The 17001-nt window shown below is 42.5% G+C and overlaps 2 protein-coding genes across 6 annotated transcripts in view; one reads left to right on the top strand and one right to left on the bottom strand.

Annotated features, from left to right (window-relative positions):
• Window positions 1-14161, bottom strand: part of Pot (zona pellucida domain protein papillote) — a 29855-nt gene extending 15694 nt beyond the window's left edge. Inside the window, exons 1-2 of one of the 3 annotated variants that reach the window (XM_071702061.1) lie at window positions 14006-14161; window positions 1974-2067 (exon numbers count right to left, since the gene is read on the bottom strand). The gene's annotated coding sequence lies outside the window, so the exon portion shown is untranslated. The remainder of the gene's footprint in view (window positions 1-1973; window positions 2068-14005) is intronic. The other 2 variants (XM_071702062.1, XM_071702063.1) reach the window with 2 other exon arrangements.
• Window positions 1-17001, top strand: part of LOC139770253 (uncharacterized) — a 160946-nt gene that overhangs the window by 74259 nt on the left and 69686 nt on the right. The window lies entirely within an intron of this gene.

Below are 17001 nucleotides of genomic sequence, written 5' to 3'. Positions count from 1 at the left end.
CTTTAAGAGGCCCATTACGCAAATCATTTTATGATCCTTAATTATTCTTGTCCTCCTCGAACGTTTGTCTTCGGCGGCATCTCGAAATTGAAAATAACAGCCCTATTACTAAAGCTTCAATCATGTCTTTAATTCTATTCACGAATAAGACGGGGATGCGAGGGTGAATCACCAACGAAAAATACAAAATGTTTATTTCTCTATAAACTGTGGAAAAAGTATGCAAAGTTGTACAAACAATATGCGCAAAAAAATCACACGAATTACGGATAAAATGAGAGCGATAGAGGCGCAGAAAAAGTCTCACGTTCTTCCTCAAAGTATTTTCTGCGGAATAAAGTGTTTCAGTTTAATTTTCATATTTAATATCCGTAAAGATATTATAGAGATTACTCCTCTTCGACATATGTTGTAACAGAAATATCTCGCATTATGAAGTATATATCTATAGATTTCTTGCGACTCTTTACAATTAATATACCTTTTTCGTAATCGGAAATAATTAGGAATAGAACTGCGTAGAGAGGAGTCTTGTCTTAAGCGCGACTCGAGACCTTCCCGCGCGGATCGCCGAGGCTACCCTAACGGTACAGTGTTCCCCTCTGATAGAACATATTTTCGTAGAAAAGTTGAGTCATGCCCTTTCTGCAACGACCGACTCGCTTGCGTTCCGATGCAACGTGCGGGATTTTATTGCGACTCTATCGTGTTTATCCATCAGCCTCAACCCTTTCACGTCACTGCGAGATGTCGAGATACGTTTGGCACAGCCATTATCCGCCCAGCAGCGAGACCATTAAAAAAGATGCGATTGATATCCGGTCTTCCGCTGGCGCAATCTCGGCGCTTTCTCATGCGGTCGACTACCGTGTCCGGTGCATGGAAAAAAAAATCCCGTAAGAAATTTCCTAGCGGCATTATTCCTCAACAATAAACTAAAATTGTCGATTTAACAGGATAATAGCTCCATAGTTTACTTGCCATTATAACACCGCTCATTAATACGTTACGCGATTGCAGAGAAGGGAATTCTTTTAACACGCGAGATACGCGCGTCGCTGAATCTAAACTCTCAGCGCGAAACGCGTCGAAACATAATTCTCCAAGACGGCCGAATTAATTTCTTTGATAAAAAGATCTGGCTGGATTCATCATTCTGCGCATAATGCGCGCCTAGCGTTGGTTACCGCCGGAAACGAGCGGGGAAAACGGCGCGAGAAATCGAAGGGAAACGTACGTCCCGTGGTCGTTCCACGTCTTTTCCTCCTCCGTCGGGTCTCTCTCTCTCTCTCTCTCTTTCCCGCACGTCCAACGATGACTGCGGCAAACCGTGATGCAGGACCGCGAACGAAGGAGAGTCTCGGCACGCTTCGATGCGCTCGCGCCGGACCGGCTGCACCGTTAGACTACGCCGCGCGGTAATACGCGCTCGCGGTGGTACACGCTAACAAAATACCCGGTTACCCGTCTGACCGCCGCGCCGAGGTGTCGTTGTCTATCCTAGAATGCGAATTTTAGGTGAAACGCGGCGAACGTTCTGTCAGACCCGACAGATTCCGAGGATGATCGCCGATGACAACCGTTAGCCACGGGTGATTAGCTCAAATTCCTCTATTTATTTCATATCGCTAACTTTGGATTCAACGACCGAAGTGAAATGTATATAGATAATAACGCGAATAATTTATAGAAATGAGAGTTAATTCGAATCCGAGTTAATTCGCAGGCACACGCCAACTGAAAGTCACTTTTCGTTCCGCTCTTACCGAAGAGTTTGCTTTCGTCAGAATTTCCTCTTGAGATTCAGCTCTTAGAAATTCTTGAGGTTGATTGTAATTACTCTGGGAGTTGTTCGAGAGAGATCGCGATTTTCGAGATAAAAATTTCCTTATTTATGTACGTGGCTACTTAAAATGTACTTAAAAACGAAATTACCAGCGAATCGAAGTAGCTTAATCGAGATCCTGACGTACCTTCGATATTTTAGCCGCTCACTGATCGCAGATCCCGTCCCCGATCCTCGGTCCCCTCGTAAGATTTAAGGTTGACACATGGCACGCACCTATCCTGAAATACCGAAGTAACATTACGGGGATTATTTAGTGAAAGTTATCGCGACGGAGCGTGAAATATGCGGACTCCGTCGCGACTCGAGACTACGCGTACGCGTAAAAGACCGCGATTGACGCCTGATAATACACGGTGAGTACAAACTCTCGCGACACGCTCCTACCCGACATAAGTGCGCGAATTTGTGATCGTCCCCGCATAATCGATTACAGGAAATAAACATGAAAGGAGGCTGAGACGCTCAGTTTTCACGCTTTGTTTCGACGCACTCTGTAGGGGCTCCGTCAGTCCGGTGTTGGAATTTCACTTCAATAATTCAGCTTTGTCTGTTATTTTATGGGTGAACTAGCGCGAATCATAAGTCAGAGTGAGCAGGAACTTCTGCCGCGAGGATTAGTCGATCTAAGACCGTCGAACCGAATCGCTATGTTGCGTGTTTAGATAGCTTCCTTATTCGGAGTAATTAAAGGCATGCTCCTTTTTTTCCACCCGAAACACATTATTATCAGAAATACATAGTTAACACCTTATCGTTATCGCGTTCTGCGTTTCTAACGTGCGCTCCAGCGTTCTTTACGGCCGCGCGAAAGAGAGAGAGAGTTTCATTAGGCTGTACACTGTAATTGCGCCTGAGAATGCACTCTACTAAAACGTAAAAAGAAGAATATGATCTCGGTGAAGATAGATGAACAGTGAGATTAAAAAGATATCAAAAGATTTATGATGGGATGCCTGTGAGATCCTAGTTAGATCAAACTTTACCTTTTCTTTGCTATCTTCGGTGCAAAAAGCGCTGGCAATGTCTTGAAAATATGCGTAAACAACGAGAAAAATTGTGAACTTTCAAAGTTACAATGTCAACCAAATTTAATATAACTTTTTACATCATCTGGCAGACTGGCACACTTTTTTCTGGTGAGGATACTCGATGTAATCGATTCTATGACAGAGTACGTCGCCAACCTTGGCCGCTTCCTGTCACACAAATACACGCGCGCGCAGTCACGTACACATATGCATTTGTTGACACAACTCTCGACCAATTTTCTTCAAGTCAGACTGCACCACGCGCTCGTCGACATTGTTCCGAGCGATAGTATGTGAGCCCCATATCGATTACGGCTTCGCGTGGATACGTGGTTTGAATATATACCACGTAAACCGCGCGTATGGCTCGCACTTCGCGATATAATGAGGATCATCAGCGAAAGAATTCACGAAGGCTGTCGATGATGGTCAGGTCGAGAGATGTCCCACGCGATACCGCCAACGCGATCCTACATCGCGTCGCCTTGTTGGCGGAATGTAAAGAGAACGATGTACAGGATGCCTCGATAATCAAGGATTTCAGAGATATTAGAGATGAACTGTAATGATTTAAATATCGAGGGATAAAAAGTCCTCGATTTAAATTTTACTAACAATAAGTGCGAACGCGAATGATAGAACTTCATTCTTTAGCTAATTTCAAATAATTTTTTATTTTAACTTTCAGATTTAATTATCAAAATATATTAAAAAGTCTCACACTGTGAAAAAATAAAACTTTAGAATCTTATTATTATATATCATATGTTGAAAAAAGTTCTAGATTTCTAAAGAGAATTTGTATTCTGGAGAAAGTAGGTATGTCATTTCTTTCTCGGAGAGAGATATTTTGTATCTGTTGAAAGTTAAAAACAGACTACAAATTTTGATTAGTGTCTAAAAATAGAATTTTAAATTCTAAAAAAGGTCCCTATAATATACGTTTATTATTTTTCGCTTTTTCCCCTCCTTCTTCATTCTTTTTTCTATTTTATTTCAAATAACTGATATATACAAAAAGAATTATATTTAGAAATACAAAGTGGTGTTATGTAAAATAGCTTAATGTAATACATTATATAATATGTGTTATATAAAAATTAATTTTTCTATCAAGATATAGATAAAAGATTTATAATTTTATTATTCAAACAATATACAGTTATCTAAAGTTTGTGCAAAAAAATTCGAGAAAAGATAAATTTTAAAAATGTTACTAAAAGTAGAAGAAACGAGAACTAGTAAGTATTCACGACGAATACTTTATCTGAAAAGACTTTCTCTATAAATGCATTTATGTAGATGTGAAGAAACTTTCTCAAACTAATCCGGTCGAGCGAAGTACTACTATTTCGAAATAATACAACGCATCTTTTAGAAGCAAGTAATAATTTTCTAGAGTTTTCCTACGGGAAATTTTTAACTAAAAATATGCGTACACGCGTACGCAGTAGCCCGTGACAAATACTGCGATAAGAAATACAATAATCGGCTTTAAAAGCGCAAAGTGTAAAACTGTCGAGACTGATTGCCTCGACAGTCGAATTTGCATCGAGACAAATCATACTCGCGTATTAATCATCGTTTTTCTTCTTAAAATAATCTCCGCGAGCCATTTAAATAATTGAAGGTTTACGTGTCGTCCAAGTATATTTCTGCTAGGAAACGATGACAAAACTTTTCTCGTGTGCTTGTAAACACGTCGCCGGCAGAGATTACTCATGGATGTCGTGGTGCAGTAGGGTGACTTATACTTTCCGTGGAACTATTACATAAAAGTATCACCGGGGCGGCGACGATCCCGCGCGGAATGGAAAGGAGACAAGGAGAGGTGTGTGCTGCGCGTTCCGTCACGTCGGATACCTTGTACTACAAAAACGGAAGCGCGTGCATAGAGATGAGAGAAGAGATAGAGGAGAGGGGAGGAGAGAAAGAGATGAGAGGATGACAGATTTATATTTGATATTCACTGGCGAGAATCTTTTCGAAGACAGACGGAAGAACTCGTATATTATGCAGACACACGATGGTAACTATGCGAGGCAATGACTTCGGAGAAACAAAACGATGAGAAAAACACGGAAAGAGACGTAACCATTTCACAATCTCGACGTTGTCACAATTATTATTATTATTATTATTATTATTTATTTTTTTTTATAAAAACGTCGATGTATTTCGAAGAGAAAATTGTTGTAATTTTCTAAAGTAATGTCATTGATAACACGTAACGGAGAATACACGAAATTTAAAAAAAAAAGACACTGTAACACTCGGTCGATGTTCACGTTTTATAAACATCTTAGGAGTTCATAAATTATGTACACCATGTTCTGACAGGTCCATGCTTAAATGTAAGGGAAACTAATGAAAATGAAGATATAAATATATAAAAGTATATTAAGAATAGATTAAACAAGAATATAATTAAAGCATCTATGTATAATTTTGAAAAAAGCCGAATAATGGATGGTTTTTTTTTTTAAGAATATTATTAAAGAATATCTAAAAACGTTTATTCTAAAGTTCAATGCAGAATTTTTATCGATGATGTATGATATAATGCGACAATATTAATAGATTAAAAAACAAAATACACAATTTATACGTAATAAATATCTGCACAAAATTATGTCTTACTTCGTGCAGATAGAAATTAAACACCTTTATCTGTGATCTTACAATAAAAAATATTAAAAACATTCAATTGCGAAGATTTCTAAGAATTTTTTTAGTTTTCAATTTTTTAAAAATATCATGATCTCTATACTGAACATGACATTAATTGCAAAACAACAGGTTTGCATTTTATGTAAAAAATCGAGAATAGACGTCGATTCAGTTTGCCATAACCATCTCTAGCATCTCTTCTAACTCTTTTTCAAACGATTACACTCGCGCTTCCTCCGTGTCGCGTTCTTGGAAGCAAGGTATGACGTGAACGCCCAGTCATGCCGAATGTCTCGATGCCTCGATGCCTTTCTGCGATCGAGCCTTTTAAAGTCGAACCAGTATCCGATGGAGACAACAGCGATCTCGTTGCGCAAAAGCCGCGCGCAAAGCCACGACTTTCACTGGTCGCCGCGCGCCGCGCGCCGCGCGGATACACGGGCGCACGCGTGCGCGCTCGCGCGCACGTGCGTGTGCCCTTGCACGCCGCCGCACACGCGTGCGTGTGCACGCGAGCACGCGAGCGCGCGCGGTTGCGTTCGTCGCGCATCGCTGAACGCACGAAAAGTAGGAGGATAAACGTAACCGGTGGATTAAAGGACCGAGAAGCGAAACGAGAATTACACCGCAGCTTATTCACCGTATATGCGAGTGTGCACGTCGCAAATCCTCCTTGATTGGTCGCTTTCTGTGAGATACGGGTTTAGAGAATTCGATTTTACTTTTTAAGCAGATGTCTGGCTAGAATATCGAGATAATTAACACTGAAATATGAGAAACTATTGCTCCGATGACGTGAAACTGGGCCTTATGGTCTCATAAAGAATTTAAATATCGGATTGGAAACGACAAATGGATGATTAATGTTCGCGTTGTTTAATCCTTTATTTATTCGAAATACATGAAGAACTAAAATATGGCGATTTTTAACTAGAAAAGATTTTATCGCGTTATCATGAATGTAGATCTCTCAGAGAATAAGTTATTTCCTATGATTAAATCAAATTTATATCTTACTCGATCTACGCAAGAAAAAAAGATTCGTAACATTGATGCGAGACGAAAAAATAAATATTAAGGCGAAACGAAATGTTACGTAGATGATAGACGTAAAAGTAAAATATAGTAGCGAAAAATCATTGTCCACGCGAAAAACAAGAGGATGGAATAACCAACGGGTTAAGAAGAAAAGAAAAGAAAAGCGGAGAGAAATATCACAGATTAGTCTGACAAGTGAGTAAATAGCAGTTTTCTTTTTTCAGAACAGCTACGACTTCTTCCTCTCACGGCATAAAAAAGGAATGCCACGCGAAGGTACATTCTGCGATGCATAACAATGCACAATTTCTTGCATGCAGTTTTAACATACTGATATTATATACAGTAAATATAATATTATGGAGATATTCGCGTAAATATGCACGGAGAAAAACAAAAATGCAGTGACGCGTTGCTATGTTAAAACACGAAAAAGAGAGTTAAAACCGTAACGAGAAAGAGGAGAAAAGATAAAAGAAGATGACGTAAAATGTATAGTAATTTTTTATCAATTCTTGCATTTTTAGTCGTTGTTATATCATAATCAATTGTAGTAAATTAGGAAATGAATTTTGCGTATACGTAACCACATCTAAAATAATTTTATTTCAATTCATATATTTACCATATGTTGTGTAAAGCTTGCCAAATATATAAAAATTAATTAAAACAAGTTAAAGCAGAGATAAACTTTTCTTACTGATCAAATCAAAAGTACGTAGTGAAAATCGTTATACACTTTTGTAGCAGCTTTCTCGAAAGTAGAATTAATACGGTCAGGAAATTGTCGTCCTTCGTAATAATAGCGTTCTTTATATATCGTCCCGATAATCGATGACGATTAATAAAACAGGCGTAACAAATATTATCATTTAAAACATTTTTCTGCTAAAGAAGTAAAAACGTTGAAACCGAGATATTATCTTTGCAATAATAACAAGCCTGTAACGCTTTGTAGGATAAATATAAAACCTCATTACATTTGCGCCGTTTCTTCCGAAGGCAGGAGAACAGATGAAATCTAGAGCGTGGATTATATCGGTCTTCAGAATAATAAGTATGTCGACAATAAGACAAATATAACAGGTTATCCCTTGAAAGTTGTCTCTTGTAAGGAGTAAAAACTGGGATCAGAACATTACTCTATTATCGATTCTTGTACGCACGGCCGCCACGTACGATCGCGCGCCGCGCCGATCGTGTCTCGCGCCTTGTCGTGCGTCAAAGAAACGGACATACAAACGGGATCAGATAGGAGAAAAGAAAACCGAAATATCAGAGTGCAGGGACAGCTGTGGACTGCGCTCTCGCTGTAGCCGCGGATTATAGCAATCACACTTTTGCTATTGCGAAAGTGTGTTCTAGCTCGAAGTGAATGGTTGCAAAGCTGCTGCGTCAGGGACGTAATGTGTATGTGTAGAAAGAAAATAGATCACATTTTCGCGATCGCCGGTTACGAGCCGAACGAGCTGTTGCTAGAAATCGAGCAGATTTCGAGCGAAAGATCTTGATGGGATATCTTATCATATTTTCGACTGACTGACGTATTTCAGACAAAAGTAACGCACAAAACTCAATCATCTTTATTATTTCGGTTAATTGAAGGTATTTATTATAGAATATATATGCAGAAAAAAAAATATGATGAAACAATTTCATAATTTTTATAATATAATAAATGTCGGCTTAGCCCCGGTCTCCCCTACTCTAGCCCATTAGCCCATTTTAATTGGATGTAATTGAAACAAAGGAGCTTAATAATTGACAGACATTAATAACATTATTCTCATTCCCTCCCATGTTGATATGTAAATCTTGAAATAAAATACCTACATGCGTGTAAAATTATTTCTACCGCAAAAAAGTGATTTTTCATACTTGTGCATCATCTACAAATAGGTCGCTGCATAGCAAAAACGAGAAAGAACAACGCACGACAGACATATAATAATATGTAATAGTGTATTTCAAACATGCGATTAACGCAAGTCTAACGCAGTATCTTGCAGTTTCCGTCGGACATTGCGTACGACAACCGAAGGGAACGTTAGCTGGGAATTATGAAATATAAGTCGTTGATAAGATTCGCGTAATGGTCGCCAAAGGGAAAAATATTTATTACCACGAGCGTAACGTGCATGGTGGCCATTTTCCGTGCAATTTTTTAAATTCATATTAATGATATGCCATTACAATCTTTTACGATGCTTACACGCAGAAAGTCGCTATTACATGCGAATCGCAATGGCCGCACGCGCCTCCGTGTCCGCTTAATAATTTCATTTCAAATACTTTACCCACGAACATCTATATTATACGTCATGGGAATCTGCCTATCGAGCTTACGGATCTCACGGTGGCAAAGTTGTACCCTTGTCGAGTCAATTATCCACGATTGCGTTTTACTGCGATTTCTATATAATCTGCATTTAACGACATTAAATCCAACCCTTCATACATACATTAATAATTGATATATCTCATATGCCTTTGCTCTGAAATAATATTTATTTCAATAGAAGTATGTGTGTGCGAGAATTAATATAAGTTATATCCTATCGTCGGCTTGACAATAAACGCGTATATATAGAAAAATAAGACATTGATAAACTTAACGTAATTATGGGCCACTATCGACATTTTCATAAAGTAGATTCCAAACTGTATGATTATTTCCGTATGTTTAAAGGAGCCATTTCGACATTGATTATTAATTTTGTATAGAACTTCAAAGATAATGAAGAGTAATTTTCTACTAACTCCACCTCTCGAATCTTATAGCTTGAATAAAATATCATAAATTGAGTAACGTAAATTAGCGGCAATTTAACTTAATTTCTCTTGTTTGTCTAGCTAGAGTGGTACCAGAAAAAGAGATATAAGAAAAATCAGCAACAGGGTTTTTTAATTTTACACAATGTAATCTGTAAAAAGATACACATATGTAAATATCACGATCGTTAAATGTAATAGCCATTTTGTCCTTCGTGTATTATTAATAAATCTACAAAATCTCAACATATTTCGATACTTGAGTCTCTGTGATGAAAAGAAGAAAATCGTTTACAAATACAATATTGTGAAAAGATAACAAAAGTCTGTACAGTATTGTTTGATATTTTATTAAAGTTGATCTGAATGTATAAAGAAATTCCATGTTTTATACTGAAAGAGAAAAAGAGAAAGAAAAAAGAGAAAAAGAGATAGAGAGGAAGGGAGATTCTTCTAAATATAGCAAAATTGGGAGGAAGAGTGCATTTTAATTCTTTTTTAATTATTACGAATCAAGTTTTGTCTTTCTCTCTTCAAATTCAAGATCGAGTCACTTGATTATTTCGCCGATTTTCCAGCGCGATTTTCCCCGGCGAGGAACGCGCCAGTACATCTGCACCTATGCGAGGCGCGTAAGCGGCAGTGAAATAAAGCGACCGTGCCCCGTACCAGTGACGTCATCCTCGCCGGATCCAAGATGGCGATCGCGTGTTCGCCAGGCGAAATCGACAGCGGGCAGCGGCGGCGGCAGCAGGACCGGTTTTCGAGGAGGCGGTACCACCGCCGCCGCCGCCGTTGCTGCCGCGGCCGCAACCGCATCGATATACACGCCGCGTTGGCCGCAGCGTGCAATTTCGTCGTTTTGCCGGGCCGAAAAGCCGAAGCTATGAAACCGCGCACGTCGGCTACCCTGCCTACGCTACCTGCTACAAAGCGCCCATTAACAATCACATAGCACCCTTCAATTTATACGAATTTGTCCGGAGTGTCGCGTATTTTTCTTCATATACAGTTTTCTTTGGATCATTATCTGTCAATCTTGGGCATATTTATGATAATTGATCATTAAAAGGCACTTTAACTTTTAGATTATAAGTCAAGTAGCTCAAAATATGGCTTTTTTGGACGGAAAAAGAAAGAAGTTTTAAGAATATCTGTCTGATAATGCTTTAGATGTACACTGTTCTTAAACACTGTTTTTAAACTTTAAATTCAAGTTAAAATTACGTTAAAGTAAAGTTGAATTGAGATTAAAACAAATAATAAAATTTATCTATCAAATAATAAGATTTAATCTTGCGGTTCTGAAGATTAACATTCGTAATGCTTAATTCACTAAGAAAAATTTCTAAATTTTGCATTGTTTACAACTCAAAAACTATCAGTAAATGAAATTTTGGCTCAGAAAGGATTTAACACGAAACGATCTAAAAATCCATATATAAAAAGAAATGTCAGATATTTTCTATGGAATATTTAGCGATTGTAAAATAGGAGAAAATAGCGACGTGGCCATTGCATTGAAATCCCGCTATTGTGAAGGAAAGGTAAAACACGATCGCACTCGGTGCCCCATCGACGGCAACAAAAACGATCCCCACGTGTCGACCTACACGCTCGCGGACGCGATTTACGGTGCGATTACAGTAAATTTCGCGCTCCGCGTGAATCGGCGCGGCGGCGAATCGACCGCGATATAGACGAGTAGCGAGGAAGCTGGAATTTCGAATAGAGCGAGTACGCACGCTGAACGCGTTTCCTCCGCCGGGGATGGATCATCGCGTGAGCGTATCGCTCTGCCGCGATTAGCGCCTCTCTCTCTCTCTCTCTCTCTCTCTCTCCCCGGCGCCGTAGTAAAATTTTCTCGAGCGACTAATTCGAAAATCGATACGGCGCCGCGGGTGAGCCGCACGGCGTTCCCTCGGATATGCGTGGCCGTGCGTATCCTGTTCCGCGTAGATGCCGAGACACGCGCCCGTCGCGTACTTACGTCGCGCACCTCTCGCGCGGTAGCGGATGCCAGTGGCGTAGCGCGGCGTTTTCCACGCTTTTTTTTTCCTCAGGCGCTTGATACGTCCGTCTCGGATGTCTCAATGAGAACTTGCACGATTTTAGCAAAATAACGACAAATTAATGTAATATTATATATTTAATTTTATTTTATATTTATTTTAATATATTTTTTATTCTCTCAAATCACCCGTAAGCTCTAAATAATATGGCAGTAATGGTTTTAAAAAATCCAATTGAGAAAATATATCGGAGTTTGTGGGGCAAAACAAGAGATGTCAAAATCGTTAGAAACTATCGATAGTACCCGTCAAAAACATTTTTCACTGTCTTCTTTCGGATACTGTGTATTCAGACTCGATGATCGTCGAATCTTTTCACTTGGCGTCGTTTATACTTTCGAACGTCTATCGAATCCGTTTGCTTTTCTATGGATCCCGCTTGGATCATCGCGGTCTTTTGAACGACATCGATGCTCGATTCATCCATCACCGATGAGTATACGAAGCGTTGCGCGAGGCGTACGACGTGTATAGACTGCACATTTGAAAGTGCAAACGTTGATTATCAGCCCATTGATCGATTACTATTACTGACGGGGCGCCGCCAATCAAATGGGACTCAGCGGACAGCGAGAATTCGTTAAAAACACCTATCGCGCATCGATCGAATGCTCCGCGATCTACGTCCTCTTTAAAACCCCCAGCCAATGCCTATACTTGCAGTTTTCTATCGTAGTTTATTATAATTTACATCGATATCTATTTACCGATATCGCTTTACTGGCTTATCTGCCAGCTATTCTAATACCGCATTCACGTGGCGTCTATCAAGTGACTCATTTCCCCGAAATATATCGTTTTTATTTCTGCACGCTTGTCTTCGCGTGGGCAAGATAGATTTGTGTTTTCTGTCTTCTAGAATTTATCCTCGAAGTTAAACTTGAACCGTCGAGCTGACGGATACACGATATCTCGTAAGATTAAAGTTTATGTCGCGGATGAGAGTGTCAGGGTCAAGATTCACATTGTGAATCTTGAGAATTTAGACAAACGTATTAAAATAATATAGATTACTTGACGTTTATAAACTGGATAGAAGTACGCGTGAATTCGGTAGCGCTCGGGGCCCCTAACACTACGTTTCTCTCGATCGAAACCTTGAGATCAAAGGAACGAACATCTCGCATCCGAGTCCGTTACGGCAGTATCTGGCGAAAGGTCGATACACTTGCTACGAGTATTCGATATCCCCCGCAAGGATAAAGGAGAAAGGAATGCGAGACATCCATTATGTATCTTGTATCTTCGAAATCTAACTAATTTTTCTTTATGGGGGACGAATTGGCACCGTCGTGTTCCCGCTTTCTGAATTTCGTACTTCGTACGCGCATTCCAATTAACACTGCGTGAACATTTGTATTTTTGGAGCACTCGCCCGGACACCCTGGGACTTTCAAGTCCAAAGGGTTTTTAAGAGCGTTTGTGTGTTACAAAAAATCTATAAAAATTCATGTATTATCTTTGAGGTTTCAAAAAGTGATTTCTATACTTACATAGACCGGAACTGTTGCAATATTTTTTCTTTAAGTGTTGAAACGTCAGGAGAAAATTGTAAAATACGAAAAATCGAGTGTGCCTTAAAAGGCCCACGGTGTCCGCGCAGTGTTAAATAAAAACGCGAATTATGTAAAATATCGTCGAGTCGCGGCGCGCGCGCGTTCTTGCAAAAAATCAAAACGCCTCAGGTTGTCATCTTCTACGCTTGCGTTCCGCGTTAATTAGCGTGTCCCTTAATTGACGACGAGTATCGTTCTCGGCGCGGGGTTACCCGAAATCGGCAAGACGGGGGAGACTTTTCAGTCGGACTGCCGTTCGCTTTCGTACTCCTGCAACGTCGGCAGGCGCGAAGGTCAACGAGTTTTCTACGCGAGCGGGAAACGCCTATAGCGTGCGGGGCACCGACGCGCGCTCGCTCGCTCGCTCGCGTGCGCGGTGCGCGAGCGGAGCGCAGGTTACTCCGCTCACAAAATTGCTACCGGGGGCTGCCCTACGGCTCTTCCCCATCCGGAATTAATGAGCGCGGAATTTCTTTCGCGCTGACAATCGACGACCTCGTCGAAATTCTCCGCGACGAGTCGCGAATCACGCACCGTGTCGGAAACTCTCGCTCGACCTCGATTCGTCCGTTGTCAGCGTTGAGATCACCGCTCTCGGCGTGGACAGGCGAACGCTAAGAGCGAGCGCGAGACCAAGCACCTTTCCTGTCGTAAAACTAATCAGCGAGGCGGCTACGCCAGAGTTTGCGAAGAATCCCATAGATCGAATCGCGGAAACGAAATCGATCGAGTTTGTTTCTGTCGAGGAATTCCTCGCTCTCTTTCTCCGAACCTCTCCACGGTTCTCCAAGTCGGAGCGTACGGAATTGACCGGTCACTGCTGGAGGAAGCTCGCGAGATCGGAGCGTCGCAGGATATCAAATTCGTATCTCGAAAAACCATAATACTTCTCGCCAGTTGTTTCGCGACGTTCGCATCCGACGATGGACCTCCGGAATCGCGATTTGTCCGGCGTGTGCCCGGGGGTACCGAGCGTTTTTATCCGCGGGGAAACGAAAAATAACACGCGGATTCTCCTACCTCGTGGGCGTTATCGCCGTGTTGCGTGAGTGCGGGGCCTGTGCGGTCCCCGCTTCCGAGGGGGGGCTCTCGGGGGAGCTGGCGTACGGGCGATATACGCTCCTGCCGGGATCTCCGCGCGCAAGCAGGTAAATATCGTCTAAGCGCGATCGCGCAGCCACGACTGAGTCCGTTCTCCTGAGAGAGCGTTTCACCTGCGACGACGGAGCCCCCCTTCGGCGGCCTCGGTGCGACGCGCGAACTAAACCCGCCGCGCCGCCACCTCTTCCTCTCCCACTCGCGATCGCGTCGCGTCGCTTCGCGTCGCTTTGCGTCGCCTTGCGTCGCACCGCGGTCTTTGTACAAGCGCGAGTCCTTTTACCTGCGAGTTACCACGTTCTGTCCGCCACCTATTCGGCCATCCGCCCACCTACTCGCGCGGGGTCTGTACCCCTCGGGATCGCCGACCGGCAGCATCCGGGTGATGAGCCCCCCTCCCTTTGACAAATCGTGGGAGGCGGAATGTCTTTTTTTTTCTACGGTCGGCAAGACGGAACGGGTTGCGGACAGGTGTGATGATAGGGCACGGGCAACCGACGGGACGACCCTTCCCTTCTAATCCTCGCGATTGATCTTCGTAATTTAGCTTTTCTCTTTTTTAAAGGGTCATTCCTTTCACGAGGTAAATCATAGACGATTAATTTTCGTATCGCTATCCGTTGATTTATAGTTTGTAAACTAATGCACGTGATTGAATTCGGAGTATTTTGATATCTTTTATGACATTTATGAAACACGGGTGTTTCTCTCTTGCATTTATGGCAAAAAAGCGAAGTAGGCTATTTATTTAATGCCGTCCTTCACACAGTTCATACAGAATACAGATCGATCATCGATCGTACGTGGATCGTGCCCCTTGAAGCCGATCCCGGATCCCGGCCGAATCTTACAATCAGTTCCGGACGGGACGATCTTGCAAAGCGGACACCCGTGTCGCGCGACAAAAGCGATAGGCACATTTAACGAGTATTTTTGACAACCTGCGGCTTCCCGACTGACGTCCGTTATTCCGGTGAAAGGTGAATTTGCCATGCCCCCAGGCGACGTACGTGCGGGACACGAGCTAGTCTCCCAACTTCCAGCGAGCCCAGGAACCGCTATTCGTTTTCGCTATTCGTGACGATTATTCCGCCGCGGAGACCAGCGCGCGGTTCCCTTCCCATTTCATTCCGTTCGCGACGGCTCCAGTCGAGGCCGGCCTAGCCGCGCGCCGCCGTTGTCGTCGTCGTCGTCTCTGAAGGACGCGGAACGCTCTTTCGCAACTCACGCGAACGCCCCGGCGCCGTTCGAGAATTCGTACCCCGGCACGCAGCGTTCTCGAGCTCGAGAGACATTCGGCCCGCGCAACTCCCTGCCCCGCAGGGAGATCTTTTCCGCTTATCCTCACGGGAGCTGTGCCTCGCGTGTTCGCGCTATTGACATTAAAGAGCCATTTATAAAGATGTAAAATGCACGACGTCACGTTCTCACTTTAATCACGCCACGTCAATTTCGTATTCTTTCCATCATCAGTTGCGACAATTTGAACGATTCAGCTAATTTAACGTTACTAATTTATAGCTAAATGCAAAATATCATTTTTTGAGGCTTAATTAATAAGAGAATAAAAGTATGGATTAATTCTAAAAAGCTCGCGGCGTGTGACATTGTAAATAGCGTTTATTTGATATTGTTCTTTTATCTTCCATGACGATTGTTAATAAGAAATAAACATCGTTATTCTCAGAAATATGGTACAGCGTAAGTTTAAAAGCCCACGGGCTAAAGACAATTCACAAGCCGCGATCTCCGATTACGTATCCTTCTACCTTTTATTTCAAGCACCATGTCAGTTTGACTGCGAAAGACTGTCTACGTCGTTTGTATGTATGTGTGTGATCGCTCCTTTCCCTTTGATCATTTTCGTTCTCGTTTCTCAATCGTTTTACCGAAAAGGCACGGCGGAACCGCGGATCCGTCGGCCATCCGGGAGAGGCAAAAGACAGATGGCGGCCGGCGATCTCGCGATGTCGGGTGATAAGAGACCGCGATGATCCGCGGTGGAGAGAAGAGCGAAAGGGAGAGGAGAGAAAGAGAGAAAGAAGGAGAGAACGCGGGGGCGTGGGCGCCCAAGGCCTTCTGCTCGCCATTTACGGCCCGGCCGTAGCCGGACACGGAAGATTCGCGGGGTAAGGGAAAGAACGACGAGATGCCCCGACGAGAACCCCGCGATGGAGCGAGGACAACGGGTGGTGGCGCGGGGGCGAGGTGGGAGAACGAGAAAGATCAAAGGGGGCAAGAGAGAAATGAATATACCACCGTCAGGCCATTTTGGTCGCGCCGCAAACTGGAAAGACCACTCGAAACTCCGTCAGCGAAACGCGTCCGCGCTATTGGCGGAGAATGAGTTCCGATCGTTTTGCTCGGCTCGGCGCGGGCGGCGGGACTCATTCGTCGATCGCGGGTTTTGTCCGACGAGTTCCTCCAACCTTCTGGAGTCTCTCTCGCGATATAGAACTTCGCGAGTTGACGCGAGAGGACGATTTTCTTTTGCGTCAATTTCGCGCGATTCAGCCGATCGGTTCGGCTATAAAACACTCGCTCGAAGAGAGAAATGGATGAAGTATTACTGCGTTCGTAATCCTACGAGATTATCAGTAACAGAGTTTAATAATCGACTGCAAAGAACGATTAATTTGCGCTGCACACATTTAGAATTGCGCGCATTAATTATAATACACGGAACATTATTGCGCTACAATATAGCAAAGCGAATGCAGTTTATTCGCGATAATGGTAGTTAGAATGTCTGTAAAAGCGTATCTTCTATACATAGTGGTTAATAAATCGCTTTCACTTCTTGATTTGAAAATCGCACGCATTGTTTCGATTTCTAACTTACAATTACGGATTAACTCACGCAGCAGCTGTATGAAGAGATTTTCAATTTATACGTCACATCTTAATCGGTTCTCCCG

The sequence above is a fragment of the Temnothorax nylanderi genome, unplaced genomic scaffold (genome assembly GCF_030848795.1).
Source record: "Temnothorax nylanderi isolate EJ_2023f unplaced genomic scaffold, tnyl_v1.0 TNYL_tig0028_pilon, whole genome shotgun sequence".
Taxonomy (NCBI): Eukaryota; Metazoa; Arthropoda; class Insecta; order Hymenoptera; family Formicidae; genus Temnothorax; species Temnothorax nylanderi.
The sequence above is the reverse complement of the archived record's forward strand: the minus strand, read 5'-3'. Positions and strand labels throughout refer to the sequence as shown.